Genomic DNA, 6118 nt, shown 5'->3' on the forward strand with positions numbered 1-6118 from the left:
GCATCGGGTCATGCTATACCTTTTTGGAAAGCTCATTTCACGCGCTAACACGTGTTTGATTGATTGTCGTTTCTTTTAAGTCGTTCGTGAGTTATATCGTCGCAAGCATGGAGCAAAATAAAGAGAAAATACGGCATATTTTACAGAACTACTACGATAAAGGCCAAAATGCATCTCAAGCCGCCAATAAAATTTATACAGTTTATGGACTCGATACAGTTTGCATTTTCACCGCACAACGATGGTTTCAACGTTTTCGTTCTGGTGTAGAGGTGGTCGAAGATGCGCCACGCTCCAGAAGGCCTGTCGTCGAAAATTGCGATACAATCGCTGAATTGGTCGAAAGAGACCGGCATAGTAGCAGCCGTAGCATCGGTCAAGAGCTGGGCATGAGTCATCAAAAAAAATTTTACGAACAATTGAAAATTCAATAAAAATACCGCAAGAATTTTTTGACAACCTAATACATATGTCTACACACTTTGCAGCATAAATGTTCATCGGCGGCATTTGACTTGTACACAAAGTTCTTGTTGCAGTAATATGTGCCATAGATAAGCGTCATACTCGAAGCTTACTAAAAATGTGTTTAAGAGTTCTTTAAACTAGTATAATGGGCTGTACTCTTCAATTGCCTGAAACAAAATACAATAGTTTGCAGCTATTTTACGACCGCGATGTTAGAAGCTGTTTCTTAAAAACTACGACGGTAAATTCCTAAAGAACTCTAGGAACATGATCGAAATACTAACAGATCACTGTCTAGTGGTAACATACCCCCGCAGGATGGGGCTGACAGATCGTGAAGACTGCAGTACATGTCTAGAGCAGGGCCCCAGGGAAACAATGGAGCATCTCTTGTACACTTGTCCCGCATTGGCTAGACTACGCTGTAAGTATCACGGTATGACACACTGGAGGTGGGATCGATAATGAGGGCACTGAATGAGGACTACTCCTCTTGAATCTAGCATCTGAACTCCATCTGGTATCGCAAAGGACCAAAACTGATTTAAGCGTAGCTTATTGTTCTACGTGTTTAACCTATTGTAATTATTATCTTTCTTATATTTTATTTTGCTATCTTTTTTATTTTTTATTATTATTTTTGTTATATATATTTGCAGTTCAATCACTTGTATTGAACTTCTAGCAGCATCCAAATTACATAACGAAAGTCAACAAAAGAAGTTTGAATTTTTAATAGATAGAATATGATAGAAAAAGTCAAAAATAAAAAATAACTAATATATTTACTTATCTTCAGCTGACAAATTCAAAAGACCTTCTTTTAACAGCAGTGAACAATGTGATTACCTTAACGCATTCTTCGAGTTGCTTTGTGCTTTTGACGGAGATTATTTTTAGTAAGTTGACCGATTGCGCAGAAATTGATGTCATGCAATGCCATTATAAAAAATCATATATATGTATATGTGTGTTGTAATACTGTATTGTCTGCCATCTGTCACCTTTATTGAGACAGCTGCCTGTTTAAAGTTTCTATAGATTTTAAAAATAAGCACACATATTGACACATAATTTATATTCTCTCAACAACCAATGACTGTAGCGATTTATCACAGTCAACTTATCACACTAGCACTCATCAATCTAACATTTTTTAAAGTACAAAACCATAACAGAAGTGCTTATAGGGTGTTCTGTACGGTAATAATAGTTTTAAAATGTTTTATAATGAGACAGTATACAGTTTCGTTAATAGTGAGGACCAATTTAACACTAGATTGCCTAAGCAAGTCATTTTGACTGCTTTCAAGCAATAGAGGTATAAATAAGCTCCCGTCTTTCTAGTGTTAAACGGTATATATACTCATATAAATTTTATATAATAACAATAATAACAAAAATGCGCATACATACTATACATACATACTTTTGTACACATGAATTTACTTAACGGCTACGTGTTTGGGCGGACNAAATAAAATAAAAAAATTAAAAATAAAAATCAATCGATTACATTAACTTCGATAAATTAAATCGTAATTATTTGGAGTATATTCCATTTGGTTTAGTAATAATACGAATACTTACTGTTCAAAACACAAAAAAAAAAAAATAAAATCAATATTTTGAAACACCCTATAAATGCAATAGCAAACGCTTACACGTGTGTCACACGCGACTAAATATTGTAATTTCCAAAATGAATAAAAATCTCTTTCTTATCGCTCGAAATAACAGCATTGACATAGAACTGTTTTCCCCATTGTACAAAAATAAGTAACGAGATGTGAAAGGCGCCCAAGTGTGTCTACAAGTACAAAGTTTAATCAGACCGCTGATGATTTCAAGTTAAGGCTGATCTGTTCTTCTCTTTTTTTAGTCTGATTATAGTCCTCACCTGCATTTTATACCGTGAACAGAGTATATTAAGCTTGTCACGAAGTTTCTCACAGGCAGAAGGAAGCGTTGGATACCCTATAAGGTATATATAAAAATGATCGGTTTGATGAGCTGAGTCGATTTAGCCATGTCCGCCTGTCTGTCTGTATATATACGAACTAGTCTCTCATTTTTTAAGATATCGTTTTGAAATTTTGTAGACGTCATTTTCTCTTCAAGAAGCTGCTCATTTGTCGGAACTGCCTATATCGAACCACTATAACATATAGCTGTCATAATCTCCGAATTTTTTTTATTATTTTTTTTTGTTGTAGCACGTTATCATAGTTTACGAATAACCGTAAGGGTTTTATGGCTTTTAAATATTATTGCAAATATTATTTTTATAGTTTTTTTTTGTGTTTTCAATGAGTCGAATTTTGATCTCACACTACATACAGTGTCTGAAATAGATCAATCGCTGCCAAGCTTACCACTTAAAATTCAATTATTCAATCGACTTCAAAACACAGTTTCGAGAAAAATGTACTTAGCTAGCTAGCCTCGAGCGCACAATTTTTTCAGACTGTATCTCCGAAACTATACTCGGATTAACTGAAAATTTAGGACAATATTTTAGAAAGACATTTGTAGATTTTAATGAGATAAATAAACTAAAAAAAAAAACGATTTTTTGAAACCCGTAAACCTATGTAACGGCCTGATTTTAATAGCAGTCGGGGAGCTTTCCAAGCTTTCGTTTTTTATTAAAAATACCAAAACTTTTGGGCGGTTTGAGAATATACCAATTTTGGAATTGAAATAAATTCAATGGAGTTTGATTTTTTAGTAGATTTAAGCTTTACTCGAACCCTATTAGTAATATTGAAATTGATAGTTTTTTATTTTGATTCTGAGAATTTCCTACAAAAAACGGGAAACTCATAGAAAAAAAAAACGTACGATACCTTTTTGTAGAGCATGCAAAATCTATGAAACTAGCTATGTAAGCAAGTAGTTGAGAGAGACAGTGGAATTTTTCTATCTGCTAATAGGAAAAATGGATTAACGGATAATCTTCCCTTTATACCTGAAGAGACTTTCTTAATAGTTGTTTAGAACGTATTTTAAAGAGTAATTAAAAAGCGAGAAAAATTTGTTCTTTAGACCAAACCATGTCAATTTTAAACCAAAACTTTGAACGGTTGGTGTTTTTTTGCATACCCTAATATATATATATATACATACGTATTGATTAAAAAAAAACTTTTTTTTGTTCGTTTGGTACTCTGAAAAATAGGTTCTTAGGCACCTTTAAGGAAGCCTCTCCAAGAATGAGTTCTTTGAGTTAACGGAATGGTCCTCCTACATACAATTTTCTATCTTTTCTTATTATCATATAGAGAATTTTATATCTCGCTTCCAACTACTTGAAAAAATATCTTGTTCCTTAGATTTTGTAGAAAATTGAATGCTCTACAAAAAAGGTCTGCACAATTCTTTCGTAAACCCAACCTTTTAAAAATATATTGACATTTAAATTTTGATTATTTTTGGGAAAATTTTTTGGTTTTATGAATTTTATAACTCAATGAAATAAATTATTATGAATGATGAAACTCATATACTGTATATACCAACTGATTTTGACTACTATATTAATATTAATTGAACTGTTTATATACCATATACTTTTTATATTTTATTTATATTAAAAATCAATATTATATGTCAGTATAGATTTGAGCTGAAAACATTTATGCCACTTGTTCATTATCCATTGAATCGAAAAAACCACAAACGTGTTTACACATAATTGTTTATATTATAAGATATGACAATTAAATTACAACTAAAGCACAAAATGCAACCACAAAACGCAAATGCACATAAATTGAGCAAACCATAACAATCGAAGGAATATGCGCGTATGTTAAACAAGCGAAAAGTCAACGCGTTTTACAAGAAATTTGCTTTGGTTTACAAACGTGGCATGAAATTCAGCGAAGTCACATACTTATGCGTGGCATGAGTGGTTTGGAATTTAATCTGCGTGCCTGCCATATACATATGTAAAGCTCAACTGAAATTTAATGCGCCCATCGATTCACTTGTTGCTTACAGCTCAACGTTGGTAATGCTAAATTTTAACTTGTGCTATTAATACATTATTGTAACTGTTTACAGCACAGCGAAGACTCAGCGCCTGCGTTTCCTTCACATATCGAAGCTCTCTACTCTTTTCTTTCTTTTAAGTATGTATGTGCACATATGCATTTATTTTTAAACCGTTGTAATATGAGCATATGCTGAAACGGGCATTGCTTCACGTCATTAGCGTTGCAATTTAAATAAACATAAAATTGCGAGTCGCAGATGGAAACCACTTACGCGAATTTCGCATTAAATAATTATCACTTAAAATAAGTGCACACAAAAGTACTCATATATCGGCGGCGAATAAAAAATTAATGTGCTGGGTTGGGTGGTGTGGCATACATATGGTAGATGATGGTGTGGTTTTCGAAAGTGTTGAAAAATGGTGCATAAAAATGTGTATACAATATTTTGGAAAGTGGCTTGATATTGGCGTATAAATAGAGTTTGAAATTTTTGTAATAAGAAATTTACCATCTAAATATCATATATTCATATTCATATCTAAAAGTAATGAATATTGAAGACATTATATTTTTTTGTTAATACGTTGGAATATAATTTATGTTTATGAATAAAAATATATTGAAGAAAATAATTCTTTTATTTATAAGTTGCTAAATTTTTACAAAAATACTAAAAGATGCGTCATATATTTAGTATATGAACAAGATACGCAGCTTTTTATAAAACATCTCACACTTTTCCGATAAAGAACTGACAATTTTTTGCCATTGTATGAACAATCATATGTCTGATTTCAATTATACCCTTCGATTTTGCCGTATATTTTCTTCTCGCTCCAATTTTGGCATACAATTTCTAATAATAGCAGGTTTCATCTCAACTATACTGCGACAAAATTTGATTTCCACCCAATCAATCGTAACTACTTTTACAGCATAGAACATTTACTCGACCTAAATTCACAAAAAGTAGTATAACAAGCAGAAATCATCCATTGATAATATAAAAGTTGAATTAATTATACTAGAAGTCTCTAATTTACTTCAAAATCTTTAAAACTTTACTGCAAAAACTTTCTGAGGACTCACAATCTGTCAAAACGCATCGTAAAGACATACATTTTTATACTTGTTTAAAAATATTGGAAAGAAATATAATTCTAGTATGTAGGCGGGCATGTCTCCCTTATAGGCATAATTCAGAATTTGCAAATTTACACAATATTTACTTAAATCATACACATGTATGTGTTTTATATTAAATACTTGCATCTTTGCTATTTTCTGTGAAGTGAAATCAATTTTCGTCGCACATGGCGTATACGTAATCTGCTTTACACACAAATCACTTTCTTCGATATACTTACCTATACACTTTGGTGCTTATATCTTAGCCGGCGGCATTTGACTTGTATACAAAAGCTTATTCGTTGTTGTCGTAATATGTGTCATACGTAAGCAGCACACTTGAAGCTTATTGACCTCAAGCAGTAGACGTAATATCGTATCAGCGTTTTGGTGGGATGAAGAGAACTTAAGGCGTTTGGTATTAATATTTTCTGCTATATGGAAAAGGATTTATTTATCATGAAAAACATATAATAATTTAAATTGCTTAGCATACAAATTTTTAAAAAAATATTTAT

The sequence above is a fragment of the Bactrocera latifrons genome, unplaced genomic scaffold (assembly GCF_001853355.1).
Source record: "Bactrocera latifrons isolate USDA-ARS-PBARC rearing strain unplaced genomic scaffold, ASM185335v1 scaffold_182, whole genome shotgun sequence".
NCBI classification, from domain to species: domain Eukaryota; kingdom Metazoa; phylum Arthropoda; class Insecta; order Diptera; family Tephritidae; genus Bactrocera; species Bactrocera latifrons.